Source organism: Lepidochelys kempii, chromosome 6, assembly GCF_965140265.1.
Source record: "Lepidochelys kempii isolate rLepKem1 chromosome 6, rLepKem1.hap2, whole genome shotgun sequence".
Lineage (NCBI taxonomy): Eukaryota > Metazoa > Chordata > Testudines > Cheloniidae > Lepidochelys > Lepidochelys kempii.
In genome coordinates this window covers 109852145-109878005 of record NC_133261.1, presented here as the reverse complement: position 1 = coordinate 109878005, position 25861 = coordinate 109852145, and the positions used below count along the sequence as shown (strand labels likewise).

Below are 25861 nucleotides of genomic sequence, written 5' to 3'. Positions count from 1 at the left end.
TAAAGGAGAACAATTTATCACCCTCCTCTTGATAACAATCATTTATGTATTTGAAGATGGTTATTATGCCCCCATTCAGTCTTCACTTTTCCAGACTAAACGTAAGAACTGCCATACTGGGTCAGACCAAAGGTCCATCTAGCCTAGTGTGCTGTCGTCCAACAGTGGCCATTGCCAGGTGCCCCAGAGGGAATGAACAGAACAGGTAATCATCAAGTGATCCATTCCCTATCACTCATTCCCAGCTTCTGGCAAACAGGCTAGGGACACCATCCCTGCCCATCCTGGCTAATAGCCATTGATGGACCTATCCTCTGTGAATTTATCTAGTTCTTTTTTTAACCCTGTTATAGTCTTGGCCTTCACAACATCCTCTGGCAAAGAGTTCTACAGCTTGACTGTGAGTTGTGTGAAGAAATACTTCCTTTTGTTTGTTTTAAACCTGCTGCCTATTAATTTCATTTGGTGACCCCTGGTTCTTGTGTTATGAAAAGGAATAAATAACACTTCCTTATTTACTTTCTCCTCACCAGTCATGATTGTATAGACCTCTGTTATATCCCCCCTTAGTCGTCTCTTTTCCAAACTGAAAAGTCCCAGTCTTATTAATCACTCTTTATACGGAAGCTGTTCCATATGCCTAATAATTTTTGTTGCCCTTTTCAGAATCTTTTCCAATTCCAATATATCTTTTTTGAGATAGGGCAACCACATCTGCATGCAGTATTCAAGATGTGGTCGTACCATTTATATAGAGGCAACACCTTTTCTGTCTTATTATCTATCCGTTTCTTAATGATGCCCAACATTCTGTTTGCTTTTTTGACTGCGGATGCACATTGAGTGGATGTTTTCTGAGAACTATCCACAGTGACTCCAAGATCTCTTCCTTGAATGGTAACAGCTAATATAGACCCCATCATTTTATATGTAGAGTTGGGATTATGTTTTCCAATGTTTTTTCAATCTTTCCTTGTAGGTCACGTTTTTGTTGCCCCTTTTTGGACTTTCTCTAATTTTCCGACATCTTTCCAGAAGTGTGGTGCCCAGAACTGGACACAATACTCCAGTTGAGGCCTTATCAGTGCTGAGCAGAATGAAAAAATTAGTTCTTATGTCTTGTTTACAACATTTCTGCTAATACATCCCAGAATTATGTTTGCTTTTTTCAACAGTATTATGTTGTTGACCCACATTTAGTTTGTGATCTGCTATAACCCCCAGATCCTTTTCTGACATCCTTGGATCCAGTGATACATGTGGGCTCATCTTCTTTGTTACTGAGGCTGGAGATGGAACAGGTCTCCCTTCACAACCATGGCAGCCCTATCAGAACTGGGTGGATCTGATAGTTCTGATGTGCAGAAATCAGCACTGCTAAACACTGGTAATCTTGCTCCTATGCTTCTTTTTCCTCGGTGCTTCAGCATCTAAGAGCTAAGGCACTGAGAGCCACTTACATCCGTCTTCTGGGATCTGGAAGAGGCAGTCAAAACCAACCCTCGTCCTGCAGCTGCAAGGGTTATGTCAGGGTCAGATCACCGTGGGGCATGAGGTATGGCACAGTGACGGCAACTGAACTGGTCCTCATCCTTTATTCTGTTACTGGGACAGTGGGATCTAACCATATGGCCCTTCATTCGGCCATATATCACCTCAGGGCCTTCAGTAACCAAGTCTGGTCCCGATAGGGATTGTGGCTTCTTGGAACCCTTCCATCAATCAGAACTGATGGAGGCAACGCTGGGGCAACTGATGGGGGCAACGCTGACTCTTTAGACTTTGGAACTGAGGTCTGAACAGATCCAGAGGATCTAGCCTCCAAGGCTTCCTTAAGCAGAAGGAGTTGCAGATGAGTCCCGCTGTCTTTGTGGGCTCTGGGGGTGAAGCGCTGAAAGATCAAGGATCCAGAAGGTGAGTGGCCTTCTTCCAGACACTTCAGGCACTACACCAAGACAGGTGCATTGTGTGAGATGTCCGACACCCCATCCATAGAGGGTGAGTGTGAGGGACTTGAACTACAGCTCACATGAGGCACCACAGCATCTTTTCTGAATCTAGATATTTCCATTTTTGGCCAAAAGTTTCTGTGGAACAAAATATAATTTTTCAACCAGTTCTAACTACACTCACATTTATAAGGAACATCTAAGCACCAATATCAAGCCTCTGAACACCAAAAATAATTCCAGACTAGCAATATTTCAAAAATGGTACCAAATATGGTAATAAGAGAAGACTTCATAAAGATGATGATGGAGCCTCACGTCAATTGTCGAAGCACGAGGATTCTGCAAATACTATAGGGATACATGTATGTGAGAGGCCAGATCAATGAAAGAATTTCAAACACCGTTACACGTAGGACAGATAAGACTCTCCATGATCATTGCAGGCTGTTGTATCCTTGCTTTGCGCTATTCATGTTTTTTACATAAGGTGTTAATGTATCTTGCTTCAAAGTGATTAACAGTGACATGACAAATCTGCCACCACCTTGCTCTGTTGTGAGCTGTTGCTTCCCAGCTGCTGGAGTCAACCTGACATGCTTTTGAAGTTTGACTTTAGTGTGTCTTTACAGTGTGCCTTACTTTAGCTGACCATAAAATATGGCATTGGGTATTCTCGAGTGGAACATATAAATATGATGCCCAGACCAACACAGCTCTGAGCATGCTCTGAATGCCACACATCCAACAATGACTGAGTTTGATGTGCAAGAACTAGATATTACAGACACTTGTAATGAGTGACTGAAAATTAATTCCACATTCTCATTAAGCTGAAATAAAGAAAATTGGTTCACTCATTTATTATGAGCTACTGAGTAAGGTAAAAACCAGATTTGAACCTTGACTTTCCTATCAGAGGTCACGAAAAGATCATCAGCCTTTCTTATTGGATTTCAACTACGCAAGTGCCTTTTTGAACTAGAATCTTGAAACAAGAGTCCTTTTGAGCTGACTGACTAAGATCACCAGTATTATTTATTGGTTTTTAGCCAAGAATATAGCAAAAATGAGAAAGTGTGCTATAGCACTGATATTTATGGCCACATCTGTAAGGATAGTGGCCAGTTGTCAGCATATTCACATATTAACAAAAAAAATAAGTAAAAAGAACAGTATTAAATTTGCAAAGTCAAGCACTCAAAAGTTAGGAAATGGTTGCTTGTACAACTTTAATTCAGCTATCTTGTGTATGTGAATTGTGACACAGTCTTCAAGTACATGATCACATACTATTTTTCCCCACAGAATCCCAGCCTCATTCAGTGCACAAGATGTACTATCACAGAAATGTAAGGATGGAAGGGACCTCAAGAGGTCATCAGGTCCAGACCCCTGCACTGAGGCAGGACCAAGTAAACCTAGACCATCCCAGAAGGTGTTTGTCCAACCTTGTTCTTAAAAACTTCCAATGGTAAGGATTCTATAAACTCCCTTAGAAGCCTATTCCAGACCATAATTACTATGATGGTTCTCAGGGTACCCAGGACCATGAGTCACCTTGTTACCCCCCTGCCTCCAGCATAAGGGAGTCTTGCCTGTGCTTAGCTGGGTGCCTGCTCTTTGACACCATCAGCCTATCAGCCACCCAAGCACTCTCTTCTGGGCAAGGCTACCCCTAATTTTGCTTTGGGTTGCAACTTAAGGTGTACCCCAGTCCTCAAGCCCCTTTGAAGCATTCCCCTGTCTCCTTATCCACTGAAGACTCACAGAAATACTGGACCTGCTGTCACCAAGGGAGCAATGTACCCACCAGCTTGTATGATTCAACTCAGGATCAGCACCTTGCTTAATGTCACAGCACTTAGATATATCTATAATGAAAACAAGGATACGTTTATTACCAAAGATTGAAGGTTCAAGGGATTGTGAATAAGGATAATAGAAACAAAAGGTTACATATAAAACAAAATCATAACATGCTTTCCAGAGACTATACTTTTAACAGGCTGTCCTCCTGTCTAAATAAGTTTACCTCACCCTAAATGTTCTCTGCAACGTTTCAACCAAGGCTAGTTGTGATTCCCTTTTCACGAATCTAAACACACTTCCCATTTAGTCCCTAGGTGAAGGATGCCAGGGTGTCTTTTTTGTTCCCCAAATATAGTCCAGCAAACCTTTGAAATATATCTCAAAATAAGGTTCTCTTCCCTCATTTTGTTTCGCTAATTAGTGTTAGTTCCTTTCTGAAATTCTTACAATCCTTCATCTGCACTCAGCTTAGACAAGTGATGGGAGACACACTGTGAATGAGACAATATTTAACTTACATTTCAACAGCCAGATAGATGGATACACATCTCTTTGGCTGACAGAAAACCTGTTCGTCAACTCAGGCTTGATATAGACTTTAAAACATATTGTCAGTATCTATACATAACTCCTCATATATTATATATACATACATTTCACAAAGATGCTAATGTGATCCTATCTTTCATTTAAGACCTTGCATGACTTTCTTTGGTGACCCAGAACATAAATACCAGAATCAGAATGTTCCTATAACATCTTTGTCAGTTGGCATGAAGGAGTTCTTGGGTCACAACTACCTTTACAATTAGAAAGTTTTTCCTAATATCTAACTTAAATCTCCCTTCCTGTGGATTAAGCCCATTACTTTTTGTTTTACCTTCAGTGAACATAGAGAACAACTGATCACCATCCTCTTTAAAACAGTCCCTTAACAGATTTGAAGAACATCAAGTCCTCGGTCAGTCATCTTTTTTCATGACTAAACGTGCCCATTTTTTTTAGCTTTTCCCCATAGATCAGGTTTTCTAAATTGTTTATAATCTTTGTTGCTGTGCTCTGGATGCTCTCCAATTTGTCCACATCTTTCCAAAAGTGTGCACCCGCAACTGAGGCCTCACCAGTGCTGATTAGAGCAAGACAATTACTTCCCGTATCTTACAGAATAAGCTACTCCGGTTCATACACACCAGAATGTTTTTAGCTTTTTTCACAACTGCATCACACTTTTGACTCGTATTCAATTTTTGATCCACTATAACCCCAGGTCTTTTTCACCAGTACTACCATCTAGCCAGTTATTCCCCATTTTGTGGCTGTGTGTTTGTTTTTTCCTTCCTAGGTGAAATACTTTGCATTTGTCTTTATTGAATTTCATTTTATTGATTTCAGACGAATCCTCTAATTTGTCCAGGTCATTTTGAATTCTAATCTTGTCCTCCAAAGTGCTTGCAACACCTCCCAGCTTGGTGTCATCTGCAAATTTTTATAAGTATACTCTTCACTACATTATCCAGGTCATTAATGAAAATATTGAATGGTACTGGACCCAGGACTGACCGCTGCAGCACCCCACTAGATACATCCTTCCAGTTTGACAGCAAACAATTGATAACTACCCTTTGAAGACAGACCCTCAGTTTGAGTACCCCTGGGCTAGTCCTTATAGCCTGATTATCCTCTATGTGCTCATAAATTGATTGTTTAAAAATTTATTCCAGTATCTTTCTTCTTAATTGAGCAGCTGTCAAGGTTCCTCCCCCACTCTGAACTCTAGGGTACAGATGTGGGGACCTGCATGAAAAAACCTCCTAAGCTTATCTTTACCAGCTTAGGTCAAAACTTCCCCAAGGTACAAAATATTCCACCCTTTGTACTTGGATTGGCCGCTACCACCACCAAACAAATACTAGTTACTGGGGAAGAGCTGTTTGGAAACGTCTTTCCCCCCAAAATACTTCCCAAAACCTTGCACCCCACTGCCTGGACAAGGTTTGGTAAAAAGCCTCACCAATTTGCCTAGGTGACTACAGACCCAGACCCTTGGATCTTAAGAACAATGAACAATCCTCCCAACACTTGCACCCCCCCTTTCCTGGGAAATGTTGGATAAAAAGCCTCACCAATTTGCATAGGTGACCACAGACCCAAACCCTTAGATCTGAGAACAATGAAAAAGCATTCAGTTTTCTTACAAGATGACTTTTAATAGAAATAGAAGTAAAGAAATCACCTCTGTAAAATCAGGATGGTAGATACCTTACAGCGTAATTAGATTCAAAACATAGAGAATCCCTCTAGGCAAAAACTTAAGTTACAAAAAAGATACACAGACAGAAATAGTTATTCTATTCAGCACAATTCTTTTCCCAGCCATTTAAAGAAATCATAATCTAACACGTGCCTAGCTAGATTACTTACTAAAAGTTCTAAGACTCCATTCCTGGTCTATCCCCGGCAGAAACAGCATATAGACAGAGAGAGACCCTTTGTTTCTCTTCCTCCTCCCAGCTTTTGAAAGTATCTTGTCTCCTCATTGGTCATTTTGGTAAGGTGCCAGCGAGGTTACCTTTAACTTCTTAACCCTTTACAGGTGAGAGGAGCTTTCCCCTGGCCAGGAGGGATTTCAAAGGGGTTTACCCTTCCCTTTATATTTATGACAGCAGCTATTCAATATTTTGTTTTCTGCTCATTGTTCAGTGTATGGCCTCATGCATTATTTACTAAACACTATTCAAATGCTGATCTGAAGACAGAATTATTAGTTTCCTTATGGGCTTTTCTATGGTGCCCATCAATACAGAATATGAGTGCTTCAAAAAAAAGTATTAATTTATTTTCACAACACCTCTGTGAGGTGAGGGGCTGGTATAATCCCCACTTTACAGAGGGGGAACTAAGGCACAGAGATTAAGTTCAGAAGTACCCCCTAAATTTTGGGTGTCTAGACTGAAATGCTTAGAACCTGATTTTTCAGAGTACTTAACTTTATATAGCTACAACACTTTACATGTTCAAATCAGAGCACGCATTGACTTCTGTTGCAGCTGTGAATACTCAATATTTCTGCAAATCAGATCCAGGGTCTCAAGTCAGGAGCCCAAAAAATGAGGAACACACAATTAGTGGCCACTTCTGAAAAGTCTGATTTAAGTGATTTGCCCAGCATCACATATGAACTCTGTGACACAGAATGGAGTAAAATCCAATTTTCCAGAGCAGCATTCAAGCATCTTTACGATGAAACCATCCTTTCTCTTCATGCAATCCCCTACCTCACTCACTACACACCTTCCAACTTTTGCAACAAATGAGGTGGGGAAGGGGGGTAGTCCCTGAGAGCACAGGAGTCAGGCTCTCACTCCCTGCACTCAGTTCTAGTGTCCAGCCCCACCCTCTGGTCACACATAGGATTGGTGAGAGATACTTGAGAATGCTCACTAAAGGTGAAATCTTCAAAGATTTTAGCTGCTAAAATTGAAGAAGTTACTACTGAGCATGTGCAAACTGTGATTTTTCAAAGGCTTATATAACTTGGACAAATTTGGGCAGACTTTCATGGGGATTGCAAAGGCACATCCATAACACAAACTTCAAACCCCTGCCAAATTTTAAGTCCATCCACTAATGCACAGGAGCACCAGAACTTTTCAAGGAAGTTCTCAAGAATTTTTTTAACATAGGCAAAACAATGTATTTTTCCCTAGCTTAGTTCTCAAAAACAGCTGACCCAGTTTGGGTGAAATTTTCCAAAATAATTCTCTCTGAGGCAGACACCAAGCATGGAAAATTTCAGCTCAAACTTAAAATTTGGCAAAGTAATAAGCCACTGAAAACAGGGTCTTATAGTGTCAGCCAACTTTAACAACACACAGTCCGACCAACTCCATTTGTAATATAACACACACATACATGCACACACACAACACATAGTCACTGATCATGCAAACAGATGTACTAGTGTAGCTCCTTAAACCCATGCAAAATTCCATTAAGTGATGGGACTTGACACTAATTGGATTCCCCTTCAATTGCCTCACCTGCACAGCACCCATTAATCCATTTCCCCTGGGATTACTTTGAATACTAAATCAGCTTCAAGGATCTCCTCCCCACTGACTTTACCTGAGAACAAGCTTCCAGAGAAAATTTTCTTTTTTCCCCTTCCTTTCTTTTTGTCTTTTAATAGTGTTAGATGGAATCCTGTGGGTGAGAATGAATGGGTTGTAAAACAAGGTGAAGACCTTGTACATTTCAGCAAATGGGGGGTTGGCAGGGTAAAGGTGTATGTGTTAATGGGGCATATTGGGGCATTGCTGAAAGAGGGCAGAGTTAATGTTGTATAAGCAAACTTTACTGGGTGTTTCCTGATTTTCAGAAGTCTGAGTTTTGTTCAACTCAACATTCTGCAAGGGGATTACTTACTCCAAGCAACCTTAACTCTGTGTTAACGTAGTTTTTTGCCATTAAATTTTCTAATTCGTTGAACAGGAAATATATATTTTTGATAGGAGTTAGTACTCCGACCTCTCCACAACCACAAGCAGGGAAGGCATCTCCCAAAATCCTCATTCCCTGGTTTAAAAATGTTTCTGTTGCCACTATTTCTCACCCTCCTATAGCCAGACTCAAACGCAGTGCCTGGAGTGAAGGACTACTGTGTTACAGCGAAATGGTGATGCTGGTCGTATTTCAGAATGGTTGGAGGGTGTAATTTGTGGCAGGCTGGCAAGAAAAATCCAAGACAGGGTTTCTGTTCCAAAATACTGACAGTTTTATGTTTGAGAAAAAGATCATCTGACCCCTGTCCAAAAGATATACCCAATCTCTAAGAAACAGTGAGGAGTCAGAGTTTGTAATGTTTCTATATCACACAATACACATTTTCTGGTCGACCATGAACCTTCTAATTTCCTGATTCATGTTTTTTCAACACTTATTAATAGCTTTCATATTGTTCCTGTAACAATTATTCAGATGCTCAGCCAAGGCAGAGAGAAACAACATAGTTTCTGGACACAAATCTCTGATGCGGTTTGAATCTGCTCTCATACATATTCCTGGTGTACAACTCTGACAAAGGCACAGATCATTTTTGCCCAAGTGAATAACTTCTGATAGATCACAACCTCTTAAGCTACTTGTTGGGTCCTGCAGAGTGGGCAAAACATGATGCCTATGCAGGCTACCTCTCTCCACCAAAATCAGCCTATAGTTAGTAATCCCCATGTCATGGTGTACTCCAAGTTCTCCTGAAAACTTCTGTAACACTGACACAGGAATTTCCCAGAATCCACAAGTTGGCAACCCTGGAAGCGCGCATATTTCTTTTCCCTCAGCAGCCAAGGTACCTGCACTGTCAGGTCCAAATCTCCATGCTGTGTGACGTTGGAAACACCACATTAACTTGCCCCAAGATCAGGACGTAGCCACTCCCCCCCTCCACATCTCCCCCAGGAGCTAGTAAAATACAGATTTTCTCAAACAACCAATCCAAGCCTTGCCTACAACCCATTCTTATTTCCTGCCGCCTCCACAGTTGCAAGACCCACACAAAAAGTGGTCTCTCTCTCCAGCTCCTCCTCACTTGATATAACAAAAATTGTGGTTAGACTGTCTGCTCACTATTCTGCTGTGTTCATAGTAAACCTCCCCATAAAATAAAAACACAAAATATAACAGAGACAACTTGTAGCAAGCAACATGAGTTATTAAATCTTTATTGCACAAGTATACAAATGGTTGGACTAGAAGCACTGGTGGCAGGGCATTCACCAAGGCAATGGTGTTGGTACATTCCCTCAAACTATCAGACAATCATAAAGAGGCTGCATAGAATTAGTCTCACAGTTTTTTTCTTTAGTGGCACATGGCCAAAATAATCTTTCCAAACTGTACATCTATGTAAACGAAGAAGAGCACATGTTCCTAAATACTGTTCACAATTTGGGTCCCTCAAATACTTCGTATGTGCCATGCACTACCTTGGATAAATCTTGACAGATTGAGACCATTTTGACCCCCATCACAGCAACAGTTTCACCTCTAGCTCTGTGCAAAAGAAACCTCACCCAGAAACTTTTTGGAGAACAGCTATTTTTTCAGACCTTATATCTCCAGAACCCCTGTTCCAAATGACACCATATTTGGGTCACCACTTCTACTCTTCACTCCCATGAGGCATAGCAAATATCAAGAAAATCCAAATAAGCATGTGAATTTTAGAACATTTAGGAGCATCATTCCTTAGACAGGAAGGATAGAGAGACTATGAAGGGAAATGGCTCATCTACACATCCATCTGCACCACAGAGCCCCAACCTTTCCTGTCCCCTACAATGCCTCCTCATTTATCCCCTGCCTTCTTCCCCAACCCCATTTCCTGGCATTCCCCTGTTCCCCCACCCCTAATGCCCTTCCCCTCCCAAGAAGCATTTACCAGTCCCCAAAATACTTCCATTACATTCCCCCAAAATAAATTTGCCACGTATGACTCACAAACTGTAGCAACCTCCAGCCACTCAGTCCAAAACCCTTTTGTCTTAGGGGCTTCTAATTAATTTATTCATAGTTGCATTATCCGAAGGGTGAGCTCACAGCCATAACTCTCAATGAGGTGTGTGATTCACCTGATCATTAGTGTCTCTCCATTTAACATTAGAAGGCAGCAGAAGGAAATCATAAGAAAATAAGAACATAAGAATGGCCATGCTGGGTCAGACCAATGGTCCATCTAGCCCAGGATCCTGTCTTCTGACAGTGGCCAGAGCCAGATGCTTCAGAGAGAATGAACAGAACAAAGCAATTATTGAGTGATTCATTCCCTGTCATCCAAACCTAGCTTCTGGCAGTCAGAGGTTTAGGAATACCCAGAGAATGGGGTTGCATCACTGACCATCTTGGCTTATAGCTATTGATGGACCTATCCTCCAAGAACTTAATTCTCTGTTGAACCCAGTTATACTTTTGGCCTTCACATCTCCTAGCAACGAATTCCACAGGTTGACTGTGCGTTGTGTCAAGAAGTACTTCCTTATGCTTGTTTTAAACTTGCTGCCTATTAATTTCACTGTGTGACCTCTGGTTCTTCTATTATGTGAAGGCGTAAATAACACGTCCCTATTCATTTTCTCAACATTCATGATTTTATAGACATCTATCATAACCCCCCTTAGTCGCCTCTTTTCTATAATGAACAGTCCCAATCTTTTTGATCTCTCCTTGTATGGAAGATGTTCCATAGCCCTAATCATTTTTGTTGCCCTTCTCTGTACCTTTTCCAATTTTCATACATCTTTGTTGCGATGGGGCAACCAGAACTGCACACAGCATTCAAGGTGGAGGTGTCCCAGGGATTTATATAGTGACATTACATTTTTTTCTGTTTCATTATCTATGCCTTTCCTAATGGTTTCTAACATTCTGTTAGTTTTTGACTGCTGCTGCACACTGAGATGTTTTCAGAGAATTTTCCAGGATAACTCCAAGATCTCTTTCTTGAGTGGTAATAGCTAATTTAGACCCCATCATTTTGTATGTATAGCTGGGATTATTTTTTCCAATCAGCATTACTTTGCACTTATCGACACTGAATTTCATTCGCCATTTTTTGCCCATAACTAAGTTTAGTGAGATCCCTTTGTAATTCTTTCAATCAAATTTGGACTTAGCTATCTTGAGTAATTTAGTGTTGTCTGCAAACTTGGCCATATCACTGTTTACCCCCTTTTCCAGATCATTTATGAATAAAGTTAAGATTTTGTCACGCTTATTTTTAGTAAAAATCACGGACAGATCATGGGCAATAAACAAAAATTCACAGAAACTAGGAGTGCCAATTTTCTAATTGCACAAAACTGAACACCCTTGCCCCCCCTATTCCCCAACACTCAGCCCCCACTTACTCCATCCCCCCTCCCTCTGTCGCTCACTCTCCCTCTCCCTCATTCACTCGCTCATTTTCACCAGGCTCGAGCAGAGGATTGGGGTGCCAGAGGGAATGAGGGTGTCAGCTGAGGGTGCGGGCTCTGGGGTGGGACCAGGGATGAGAGGTTTGGGGTGCAGGAGGGAGCTCTGGGCTGTGGGGTGGGACTGAGGGCTTTGGAGTGTGGGAGGGGGCTCTGGGATGAGGCAGGGGGTTGGGATGTGTGAGGGAGTACGGGCTCTGGGCTGAGGGTGCGGCTTCTGGGTTGGGGATCAGGGGTTTGAGGTGCAGGAGGAGGCTCAGGGCTGGGGGATTCGGAGTGTGGGAGGAGGCTCCAGGCTGAGGCAGGAGGTTGGAGTGTCATAGAGGGTACAGGCTCTGGGCTGGGGTGCAGGCTCTGGGGTGGGGGCAGAAATGAGGGTTCAGGGTGCAGGAGGGGGAATCCAGGATGGGGCAGGGAGTTGGGGTGAAGGGGGGGTGAGGCCTCTGGCGGGGCATGCAGGCTCTGGGATGGGGCCGGGGATGAGGGGTTTGGAGTATAGGAGGAGGCTCTGCGCTGGGGCTGAGGCATTCGGAGTGCGGGAAGAGTTCTGAGCTGGGACAGGGGGTTGGGGCACAGGAAGAGGTTTGGGGTGCAGGCTCCAGGAGGGAGTTTAGGTGCAGGTGGGGGCTCGGGCGGGGACAGGGGGTTGGGGCACGGGAGGGAGTGCGGGCTCTGGGCGGGAGTTTGGGTGCAGGAGAAGGCTCGGGGCAGGGGGTTGGTGTGCAGGAGGGAGTTTGGGTACAGGAGGGGGCTCAGGGTTGGGGTAGGGGGTTGGCGTGTGGGAGAGGTTTTGGAGTTCGGGTTCCAGCGGGAGGGTGTCCAGCATCCATTGCCACTGTAGCTGATAGCTCTGGGGTGCCCCTGCCACTGCAGCAGCTCAGAGCTCTGGGGCTGTTGGCTCAGAGCTCCGGGTCTCCCTGCCGCCCGGGGCAGCTGGGAGCTGTAGGGGCCCCCCCAACCGTGGCTCGGAGCTCTGGATCCTCCTGCTACCTGCTCTGGGTTCCCTTACCGGCTGAAAGCTTCAGGCCCGCTGCTGAAGCAGAAAATGACACAAAGATCACAGATTCTGTGACTTCCATGACATAATAGTCTTATTTATGAATATGCTGAACATCACAGGTCCCAGTACAGAACCTTGCGGGACCCTGCTATTTACCTCTTTCCATTGTGAAAACTGACCGGCTATGCCTACTCTTTGTTTTCTGTTTTAGCCAGTCACTGATCTATGAGAGGACCTTCCCCTTATCCCATGACAGATAACTCTACTTTAGCCTTTAATGCGGGACCTTGTCAAAGGCTTTCTAGAAGACCAGGTACAATAGACCAACTGGCTCTAATAGATTGGTGAGGCATGATTTCCCTTCACAAAAGCTATGTTGACTCTTCCCAACATATTGTGTTCATCTATGTGTCTGATAATTCTGCTCTTTACTAAATTTCAGTCAATTTGTCTGGTACTTAAATTAGGTTTACTGACCTGTAATTGTCAGGATTACCTCTGGATCCTTTTTTTAAAAATCGGTGTTACATTAGCTATCTTCTAGCCATCTGGTACAAAGACTGATTAGTCAGTAGTTCTGTAATTTCATATTTGAATTCCTGCAGAACACTTGCGTGCATACCATCAGTTGCTGGTGACTTATTACTGTTTACTTTATCAATTTGTTCCAAAACCTCCTCTACTGACACCTTAATCTGGGACCACTCCTCAGATTCTGTCACTTTAAAGAATGGCTCAGGTGTGGGAATCTCCCTCACATCCCCTGCAGTGAAGACCAATTCAAATAATTCATTTAGCTTCTTTGCAACAGCCTTGTCTTCCTTGAGTGCTCCTTTAGTACCCTGATCACCGAGTGGCGCCAGTGTTTGTTTGGCAGGCTTCCTGCTTCTGATATGCTTTTTTAAAAAATTACTATTAGTTTCTGTGTCTTTTGCTAGCAGCTTCAGAGTCTTTTTTGGCTTGCCAAATTATACTTTTACACTTGTCAGAATTTATGCTCCTTTCTATTTTCCTCAGTAGGATTTGGGGGGCCTATAACTCAAGAACCCCTTGGGTGAAGGACCCCAAATTTGGATCATTAATACTACCCCACATCTCCATGAGACACACTAAATTTCAAAGCAATCCATGTAACCAGTCAGATTTTAGGGGACTTACAATATTTGAGCATTGAAGCATATAAAGTGGTGAGAATGGAAATCCTTTAGCCGTTTTTCTGTATTGGCACATGTACTGTAAAAATATACTTTTTCTTACATATTGTTCTCAGTTTGGGTCCCCCAAATATTTAGCGGGTGCCATGCACTACCTTGAGTAAAACTTGACAGATTAAGAGCATTTTGACTTGCATTACAGCAATGGTTTTATCTCTAGCTTTGCGGGAGCATGCATGCACACACACACACACACATAAACGCATGCACAAAACGCCTAGAAATTTTGAAACTTTGCTATTTTTTCAGAGCTTGCATTTCCACAACCCCTATGTCAAATGACTCTACCCTGCATCCGGCAAAGGCACACAAAATTTCGTAAGAATTCATCTCATCACATTGATTTTAGAGGAAAGGTAGAGAGGTCAACCTTAAACAGAAGTTGTGACACAACCTTAACTAGAGTAGCACTGCCCCATCACTATAATAAGATCCAATCACTTACTGGCCTGTTTAGAACTCCTTTTGGGTTGATTGAAACAAACCTGATTCCTTTTTAAATTATACCCTCCATTTTGTGCACACACATTCATTATAGTAAGGGCTGGTTATGAGTGAGAAAATGCTGGGATAAGGAAAATTAAACACTACACACAACTTTACATATTGACTACATTTAGGGCCCTGGCAGCCATCACAGGTTGTCTTTTTACAACCTACTTCGTACCATGATGAAGCCTCCGAACAATGACTTTTTTATAATCCACAAGCTTTGACATGTAAAAATAATCAGCAGTTCAACATTGCTGGAAAATGTCATTTTTAGAATACTGCTTTGTTCAGTGTGAATTTGCATCTGTGGCTGTAAGAGCCTACAAAAGGTCCAAGAACATCCCACGTTTTATAGCTCCAGAGGCAGTTAAATTACTCTAAGACTGTTCCTTGGATGCAGCCTTGGATGCAATCTTCCTTGGGATGATTTTGACTTTACATCACCATCTAAATTTGCATGTCAAGAGATCCTACTGAATTTCAGTTTCTGCAAAATGTCACTTTCTAATATAGAGAATGGTTTAAGTTTTATTGTATAGGTTTACAAGTTTATTTCAATAGGAAGGAATGCTATACTTTGTAAAAAGAAGTGAATAAATATTTAGCAAGTTGAAGAAAAGATCATTAGAAGATATTATGGTAACCTGCAACTAGAATCAGCAGATCAACTACCCTGTTCTCCAAAACAAATTTATAGTAGTAACAGAAGCAATTAAGGTTCCAGTCATGGCAAGACTTTCATCATGTACAGGTGCTGTTATGAAAATGGAGACACTGTAGAATTAGGTTAAACCAATGGAAAACAACTATATTTCACTAAATAAAATTTCACTCTGTTGAACATCAGGTCAAGTGAGGACTGAGAAACAAACTCTTATACTCTGAAGAAGAGGATCTTCAGAGCTCTAAGCTGAACCAAATCATTCAATTTAATTCTAAGACCAACGATCAATTCCAACATGTGTGTTCTCTGTGAGGAATCATGCAACAACATTCAGTTGCTGAGACAGACACATGCCTCAGATGAAATGGTAAAACATGACCTCAAAAATCATGAGCCTCAAGCAGCAGATTGTAAATCTCATAACCCTGTAACATGGAGTAGTAATTAGATTGAATATTTACAACGTACTACACTTTACATATATTTAATTAATCTCCACAACACCCGTGTGATGTAGGTAACACTATCCCGTTTTGCAGAGGGAAAAACTAAACAGAAAAAGCCTAAGTAACCTGCCCAGGGCCAAACAGTCAGGATGAGCATTCTAAAGTCTCTGCCTCCTAGACTCTGTTCAATTCATTAGACCATATTGCCTCTCTCTGGAGTGTGGCATTCCACTTTTAAAACTGCAGTTGGTTAATGTTTTAAGACTTGACAAATTCTATAATGGTTCTATTTTTCTGTTGACTGTAATCCACTTAAAATGAAACCACTTGAGGCCCCAGGTTCTTTAGGACTCTAAGACCTTTGGTGTCTGCTGAAACTGGCATATAGTCAATGTCAAATGGTGTTTTGTGCGAATTCTTTGACATAGCTGCATGGCTCAAAACATGCTGCAGAGAAAAAAGTGATAAAAGTGTGTATTTTATTGTCCTTCCCCACCCCCTTCTTGAGAGCAGCTTCAGCCAGGCCGCAGCTACTTCAAAGACTTCATATTGAACATGCCTAGAGACTCAAGCTAAAGATGAAGCTGCCAAGTTCAGCAGACAACAAAAGCTCCTGAGGGTAAGCATTTATTTAAAAAATTTAAATTCATACAAAAATAAATATAGTAAGGGGAAAAAACTAATGTACACCCATCTCACTCTATATACACATACCCACCCCCTTCTGAGCCATAAATGCCTGGGTTGGCAGTTTTGCAGCCAAAGAGATTGTTTCTGGATTTATCTGTCAAATATGACAAAGCCTACAAAGCCTTGAAGGTTTCAGAGTAGCAGCCGTGTTAGTCTGTATTCACAAAAAGAAAAGGAGTAGTTGTGGCACCTTAGAGACTAAGACTAACAAATTTATTTGAGCATAAACTTTCATGAGCTACAGCTCACTCCATCGGATGCATTCAGTCCACTGAATGCATCCGATGAAGTGAGCTGAATGCATCCGATGAAGTGAGCTGTAGCTCATGAAAGCTTATGCTCAAATAAATTTGTTAGTCTCTAAGGTGTCACAAGTACTCCTTTTCTTTTTGCAAAAGCCTTGAAGGAGTCAATGTAGCCACTTTAGCTGGCTTTATTCACTCCACTCATTTAGATTCTATAGGATTAGACTAGACAGGTGCTTTCTCTTGCTTAGGATCCTTATTTGCTGAGTCCCTCTAGCTCAAGAGATTTTTGAGACCAAAACAGAATCCACTTCAAGGAGCAGGTCTTCACCTTTAAATCCCTAAATGGGCTATGACCCAGCTATATCGCTGTCCTCACTCACTATGTCAGCTGTATTCAGTAGGGTGCTTCAGCTAGAGAAGCCCAGGTTTAGAATTTGCAAGTGCAGAACACACACATCTCATCCATGGAATTGGTTACTGCTGAACCACTCTTCTACTTTTACGGCATGAAAACAGTCAATAGTGGCTGCATGTCTTCCCCATTGCTCCACACACTCATTTGGATGTCTCAAACTTCTCTTTTCCCTCAATATAACCATTCTCCCCAGCTCCATGTTGCCACCCAATCTTTAGGCTCCCACAATTGTAGGTAGCTTACCCCCTTACCCTCAGCAGCCCTACACACTTTCCCATCTCCTAACATGTGAAGGAGGCAGTCTATCCTCTTTCATATCCTTCAGCCATCCTCCCTGATCTGTGGTGGTGTTTTATTTAATCCATACTCAGACACAAAAACTCTCTCCTGTGGTGTTTTTCATCTTCAAAGTGCTTTACAAAAATGTATAAACTGATTTTTATTCAAATGTGTGTTAAACAGAGATAAGGCAAACTTTACCAAACCAGAGACAGCTATGTGCAAACAACAATTTTTCTTTTCCCAGTCTTGCCCTACAAAAAACATGAAATAGGGCCAGTGGAATGTACTCCCCCACACTCCTTCAACATGAATGAACCACATCCTTAATTCTAAGCCTATCTCTTAAAGTAAGTGGTTGCTAACCATAGTTCTAGTCCTTACCCAGAAATTACAGATAGGGTATGGGCAGTTATTCACTCGTTCCTGTTCACTCTGGCATTCCCATTCCCTCTGTCATATCTGCTGCTTCACTAGTGGCATGACATATTGGAGTTGATATTCAGATAAAACAGGCTATCACTAAGGATTTAAAATATCCTTAAAGCCATGAACACAATACAAAGCAATTAAATGTAAATATTTATCTGTGATGTTCAGTTATCACTCAGTGCTTAAGGAGCTTGCAGGAAATCTGGCTTGTTCTGTTCCAACTGGCTGTGCATAATAGGATCTTCATACTGCCCTGCCCAGACTATCTGGGAAGCTCAGTCCTTAAAGGCACAGTCGCCATACCACAATATCCTTTGTGAGAGCCTAGATGAATTAAACTTTCTTCTTCTACTTTTAACACAAATTACTGAATTGTAACTATAAAGCACTTGAGTAACATGAACTATAGACATATTTTTTAAATCCATAAGTGAACATTTAGTCCCATGTTATATTTTAACATAACATTTGACATATTCAGTTGAAAATGTGTGCTAGTAAAGGAAATGAGAAAGCAATCTAGTGTTTTAACCTATTTTTCCTAACACCAAAAAAATATGCAATTTATTGAAAGAAACCTGAGAAAGTTTTCTTCTAATAATGTTATATATTACATTCTTTTAGACATTTCCTTGACATATAAAGTGAAGTAAAAGCATACTCCATTATCATTGATGGCAATCAACCATATTGCAAGAACAGAAATAACTTTATACTGCCTTAGAAACAGTGATAGTAACGAGCTATATAATAAGGCCTCAATCCTGCAATGGGCAGCAGGCAGGCAGACTGCTATGGACATTAAAATTACTGGGGCAAGGCACAAATGCAGCCATGTGTCCACGTACTACATGTTGCAGGAATGGGGCTTAATTCAGTGTAACCCACTGGTCTTTGCTCTCAAGGAATCCAGAGCTAATCAATTTTTCATCATGAATTTTCCATCTTCAGTATCTGCAGTGGGATTATTGAAAAATAATTTTGATAAAACTATAAAACTGCTGATCAAGTGCAACCTGAGTCCTTAACTGACTTGTTAACATTACTAACGGTCTCTTCTCAAGAAAAATATACAGCGCAGCCTCAAAAATCCATATCTGCAATACCACAAAATGTATAATCTACATAAAAAGATTGGTGGTCTCTCCTCACCTCTCATTAAAGATATAACAGGAATCACAAAACCAGACTACTGTAGGGGCTAGAAGGGTCTCATTAATAAGATTTTAGTATTTTTACAAATATAATGCAGAATATAAAGAATGTAAAAATATAAATAAATTAAGATGAATGACAACTAACAAAATAAAATCAAGTACACTTTGTGATGTACTGTCCTTTGTTTTTTCTTTTAAACTTTTTTGCTCATAAATTTACTGATTCCAGAAAGTATCCCTATTCAGGACAACATTTAAACACATTCTAAAGTGCTTTCCTGAATCAGAAAATTCGGGCTCAATCTTCTGAGGTGCTGACCATCTCATTAGATTAACTTCAGTGTGAGTTGAGGGAGCTTGCATTATCAAGCATTACTCAGTAAGGTCTCCAATCCTACACATGTTTACATAAGTATTTAACTTAAAAATAATAAATAATAGTATGTATAAAACTGTTCATCCAAAAAGAATCCCAAAACAGTTTATAAAAATAACTTCACACAATGAAGATTACCACATCCTCTATTGAAATACAGTCACTTCTGGGATGATACATATCAGCTGCTTAGGAGAGTAAGTGAATACTTCCTCCAGATTACTTGTGTATATTAAGTATACATTAGTTAAAGCACAGAGTTCTGGCTGAAATCCTGGCCGTATTGAAGTAAGAGGGAGTTTTGCAACTGACTTCAGAGAGTGAAGTCCTAACTGTACTGAAGTCAATGGCAAAAGTCCCACTGACTTTAATAGGACCATATATATAAACATATATATAAATGTTTTCAGTATGTTACCTTTGGATCAGAAGAGAGACTTTTCTTACACAAAACCTTTTTTTTAAAGTTGATTTAACTGTAGTTGGACATAGGTATGAACAAAATGTATGAACTTGGGTGCCTTAATTTAGGTTTCTGAATCTGTGTTTTGGGACCTAAATCAAAGTGGTCTGATTTTTCAGATGAGTTTAGCACCCACAGCTGTCAATGACCTATAATTTTGGTCTATCTTTGGAAAAATATAATGCAGATATACAGCAGTGTGTAACAACTAGGGATGGAGAGACTGTTTCTAATAAAAACTAGTCTGAACTTCAGCAAGTTTCAAATAAAGACTAGTCTGAACTTCAGCAAGCTAGCCAGACCCTAACCCCAGCTACCTCCAACAGGCCATCATGCACTTTCCCTCTCTGGTGTTCAGTGTAATCTGGATTACAACGGATAGGGAAATGCCACGTAATTTACTTTGAACTGTGTCACCAGTTCAGGGTTGGAAGGAAGAGTCAGAAGACCCACCTTTTGGCCCCTGCAATGGAGTCTTCAGAAAACTGCCATCCAAAAAGATTTTTGGTGCCATCCAAAAAGCTTTGCAGAAAATATTCAAAGTAGCATCTGAATTTGGGGGTTTATCAGTGAGGATTTCTCATTAGCTAATAATAGGCCTATATAGTTTAAACCATTTTCGGGGGAGGGGAGGGGGGACAGGGGTAATACTACTATATTTAATACTATATTTAGCAAAAACTATCAGCATTTCTCAAGTTTTAGAACTGTAGTTTTGCTTGCTGTTTGTAAAAACAATATGCTTCCAATAACGCTCTTGACAGGAGCAGCAGAACCTCCTACAGCCTCAGGTAATTTCCAGTCTTGACTTCTTACTGCTCATACTTCTGTCATCTAATCCCTGTTAAAAAAACTACAGCTGGAGATTTCAAGTTTTTTCAGTGTGGTTCGGCAAAATTAGGCTGATTGAAATTTTTCAAGTTTCAGTAAAATAAAATAATTTTACAAAGATATTCCTGATTTTTTTTTTTACTTTTTTACCTGCTCTAGGTATAGTGATCATAGACATCCTTGTTCTATTTGCACCTACAAATGTGCCTATTTTCACCCATGCAGGATTTAGCTCCAATTTTAGAAACCTAAGCTTCTGAGAACTTTGCTCTAGAGAATGCTGAAGACAATATTTCAAATGCATAATATGATTATCAGGCAGCTTTAACACTATTAAGTGTAAGATGGCATGTGCAATATGAAAGAGTGGATTCTGCTGGATTATAAAGGTATAATTAAAAATAAAAAAATATTTGATTTCCTTCTTGCCCACAAGAGGTTTACATAATTTTCCAAGCAACTAGAGTATCATGGAATCACAGAATCATAGAATATCAGGGTTGGAAGGGACCTCAGGAGGTCATCGCTCAGTGCCTTACTATTAGTAGCTATACTGTTAATGAATGCAAATTGTACATTAACACCAGATGTTTATTTCAGATTTAAAACTCTATAAGGCAATTACTAGAGATTTCTGATACAAATTTTAGTACAAGCAGATTATATTTATTCAATCATAGGTCATTTTCAAGGGAAGACAAGAAAATGATGGACCATGTCAGATTTCACACATTGAAAGTAATGGAGTGTGGGGAAATCTCACTTAATTACTTTCCAAATAACTAATTCAGCGAAATCATGCTAACGTATCATTATCCCCACCCCATCTCCCTAAAAATCCCCAGGAAGCTACTTCCACATTTTAATCATGTAATGGATGAGCATTTTAAATTTAGTTTCATGGAGGATGGACAGGCTGACTGAGCCAAAGTTTGTCCCCTTCTATAAACTTTCAGTCGCTTCTATTGACATGATTATTGTGTCCATTGCAAATAACTCTAAATAGAGTATTGTAGACAAGTTCCCTATTTATTCCCCCCCAACCTTATCCTACACCCATAAAGATGAAAAGTAAAAACTTTCCACTATGGCCTACCAAAGTTCCCAGTGACAGAAAAGCAACTGCAACATCAACTTGACATATTTCACCTTAAACTTCCAGGAGAAAAAAATCATAATAAAACTTATTAAGACTTAATAATATAGAATTGTTTGACTTAATGGTTTAATAATTTACTTCTAAAGAAATTTTTAAATACATTTTAAATTATCTGCATGTAGTTTAGACTTCAGCACAAAAATGAATTTTGGTATACTTAATTAGAAATTAAAACACATTTTATCAGCATTGTAAAGTACCACTAATTTTTAAACAACTCTTTGATGATCAGATAAAACATGATTTCCTAGTGAGAGCCCAATGATTTAATTTACAATTCTGACTGTTGTTTTATTTATGATAAAATACTTAATACTGATGGTTTCACTTCATATTATCCACACTGACAAAGATTTCCTAATGATGATTGTCTATTATTGCGGAATTCTCCCTTATGCTGTATTTTTTTTAGCCAATACAGTATTAAAACATGGATTAAAATAACTTCTGTTTAATTAAATTGTAACAAATTGGAATTAACACTATATATATTAGGGCTGTTGATTAATCGCAGTTAACTCATGTGATTAACTCAAAAAAATTAATCTTGATTAATTGTAGCTTTAATCGCACTGTTAAACAATAGAATACCAATTGAAATTTATTAAATATTTTTGGATGTTTTTCTAAATTTTCAAATGTATTGATTTTAATTACAATGCATAATACAAAGTGTACATTTTACATATTTTTGTTACAAATGTTTGCACTGTAAAAATGATAAAAGAAATAGTATTTTTCAATTCACCTCACACAAGTATTGTAGTGCATTCTCTTTATCATGAAAGTGCAACTTACAAATGTAGATTTTTTTTTTGTTACATGACTGCACTCAAAAACAAAACAATGTAAAACTTTGGAGCGTACAAGTCCATTAAGTCCAACTTCTTGTTCAGCCAATCGCTAAGAAAAACAAGTTTGTTTACATTTATGGGAGATAATGCTGCCTGCTTCTTAATTACAATGTCACCTGAAAGTGAGAACAGGCGTTCGCATGGCACTTTTGTAGCTGGCGTTGCAAGGTATTTACGTGCCAGATATGCTAAACATTCGTATGCCCCTTCATGCGTCGGCCACCATTCCAGAGGACATGCTTCCATACTGATGACACTTGTTGAAAAAATAACATGTTAATTAAATTTGTGACTGAATTCCTTGGGAAAGAATTGTATGTCTCCTGCTCTGTTTTACCCGTATTCTACCATATATTTCATGTAATATCAGTCTCGGATGATGACCCAGCACAAGTTGTTCTAAGAATACTTTCATTGCAGATTTGACAAAATGCAGAGACATTACCAATGTGAAATTTCTAAAGATACAGCATTCGACCCAAGGTTTAAGAATCTGAAGTGCCTTCCAAAATCTGAGAGGCACTAGGTGTGGCGCATGCTTTCAGAAGTCTTAAAAGAGCAATACTCTGATGCAGAAACTACAGAACCTGAACCTCAAAAAAGAAAAACAACCTTCTGCTGGTGGAATCTGACTCAGATGATGAAAAAGAACATTCATCAGTCCATACTCCTCTGGATCATTATCGAGCAGAACCTGTCATCAGCATGGACACATGTCCTCTGGAATGGTGGTTGAAACATGAAGGGACATATGAATCCTTAGCACATCTGGCATGTAAATATCTTGTGATGCCAGCTACAAAAGTGTCATGTGAACACCTATTCTGACTTTCAGGTGACACTGTAAACAAGAAGCGGGCAGCATTATCTCCCACAAGTGTGAACACACTTGTTTGTCTGAGTGATTGGCTGAACAAGAAGTAGGACTGAGTGGACTTATAGGCTCTACAGTTTTACATTGTTTTGTTTCTAATGCAGTTATTTTTGTATATATAATTCTACATTTGTAAGTTCAACTTTCATGATAAAGAGATTGCACCATAGTACTTGTAATGGGGGAATTGAAAAATGCTATTTCTTTTGGTTTTTACAGTGCAAATATTTGTAATCAAAAATAAATATAAAGTGAGCACTGTATACTTTGTATTCTGTGTTGTAACTGAAATCAATATATTTGAAAATGTAGAAAACATCCAAAAATATTTAAATAAATGGTATTCTATTATTGTTTAACAGTGCGATTAATCGTGATTAATTTTTTTAATTGCTTGACAGCCCTAATGTGTGTGTATGTGTGTGTATATATATATATATATATATATATATATATATATATATATATATATATATATATATATATATATATATATATAATACAACTGTATTCCACAGACATTTACCACATTAACAAATGTATAATATTATGGGTTTATGAATACTTTTTTGGGGGGAGGGAAATTGCATAATTTATAATAGTCCATAGATGCTATTTTTAAAACTTTCTCCAGTTCTTCTGTGAATCAATCAGCAATTACAAAGTGGTCTGTGACCTCAAAAAATAAACTGTTACATGCAACAAAAAATGGGGGGAAAAGAAGTCTGTTCCTGAAATTAAAGCTAGATAGTGTTTTATCGGGCCGCACTTAATACAGTGTTACTTCAGAAGAAACCTGGGTAATGTTTGTAAGTAAAATTCACCCTAGTTCAGTGTACATACGAGGTTCTCTGTACTGCTTTCACCCCATTAAGCCCTCAGCATGGTAGATATGTGATGCACAAGGGCTTTGTGTGGCTCTCCACACTGCAGTGAATTTCACTAAGTGAGCATAAATGTTTGATTAAAAATTATCTGATATTCCACACATCCTCAAAATTCTGTGGTACAAACACTGAGGTATCAAAAGATAGATTCTCTGTTGCTTTCATTTAAAAGGGCAATAAAACAGATGAAAGGAAAATACCAAAGAAAAGGATGACGTTTCATGCATTAACATTTTTTATTATCAGGTATTAAATTAACACTCACTGAAGATACAAGATTAGCAGCTCTAGCTACTGAATGAAGTCTTCCACTGATCTACAAAGGTAATACAAACATTGCAAGCTTCTCCATGTGAACTCAAAATGTACTCCTGGAAGAAATGGCTCTAGGGATAAGAGGTGAGATAGTTTAGTATCTATGTCCTATTCAATTTTGTACTTCTTATAAGACTAACAATAAAAGCATCAAGCAGTGCCAGTTATGCATTTGTGCATAGTGTATTGTGATGTGTACATCTGTCCACAGAGAACTGAATTAAGACCTGATTCATTTCACATCATTTCTGGAAAGTAACAAAGAGACAACTTTCTATTACTACCAACCTTTGCTAGATTTGAACCAGTAATCCACAAGGTGAATAGACCAGGCATTCTCAACCTTTTTCTTTCTTCCCCCCTCCCCCAACATGCTATAAAAACTCCACGGCCCACCTGTGCCACAACTGGTTTTCTGCATATAAAAGCCAGGGCTGGCATTAAGGGGTGGCAAGCAGGGCAACACAGCACAGGGGGCACCACAGCACAGGGGGCACCGCGAAGCTAAGTTGCTCAGGCTTCTGCTTCAGCCCCAGGTAGCAGGGCTCAGGGCCCTGGGCTTCAGCCCCATGTAGTGGGGCTTTGGTTTTCTGCCTTGGGCCCCAGTGAATCTAACCCTCATCCTGCTTGGCGGACCCCCTGAAACCTGCTCGCAGTGCCCCAGTGGGGCCCGGGCCCCTGGTTGAGAATCACTGGAATAGACTCTATATCCCATTGCTAATTCCCTCACCCATCCATTGTTGCTGCAGTTAAGTTTAAAGGGAGGGAGATGTTGGCAGGGCATTCTCCATTAAAATCCCTTGGTTCTGAATTTGGCTCTCCCCAAATCCATCTGCTACAAGGCTCATCTCCAGATACAGGCATCTAGTGAGAAGGTAGGTTGTAGGGAGTAGAGTATATGTATTTATTTCACTCAGTGGTGGATAACTATTAAAGTATGGGAAGTCTATTTTTATTATATTGCAATTGTTGATTGTATTAACTATTCTGAGTTTTAATGTTTGTCAGAGTGCTCAGATGGGCACTAAAGAAGGATATAAATTGAAACAAACAACTGAAGATGACCACGATCACATGAACCAAGGCCCAAGCTAATTTATTTTCTCCCCTGAAACTAACAACATTTCTGTGACTTTACCACTTCTACCAACATGGCCACATAGAGCTATTATATGGCAAAAATCTTCATGGCAGGTGACCATCTGTGTTTTCTTTGTATTTCGTTATTATTGTCTTTATTTACATAAATGAAAAACAAAAATTCAATGTAGCGGGTAAGGTATCTTACCACTTAGTCTACCTCTTAAGGAAAATTTAGGGTTTAAGACATTACTGCT

At 39.9% G+C, this 25861-nt stretch overlaps 1 protein-coding gene across 3 annotated transcripts in view; it reads right to left on the bottom strand.

The window, feature by feature from the left end:
• Nucleotides 1–25861, bottom strand: part of EML1 (EMAP like 1) — a 200070-nt gene that overhangs the window by 109550 nt on the left and 64659 nt on the right. Inside the window, exon 1 of one of the 3 annotated variants that reach the window (XM_073349636.1) lies at nucleotides 24475–24680. The exons of the other annotated variants lie outside the window; for them this stretch is intronic. The gene's annotated coding sequence lies outside the window, so the exon portion shown is untranslated. Of the gene's footprint in view, nucleotides 1–24474; nucleotides 24681–25861 lie in introns of those variants that run through there. 3 annotated transcript variants of the gene reach the window in all.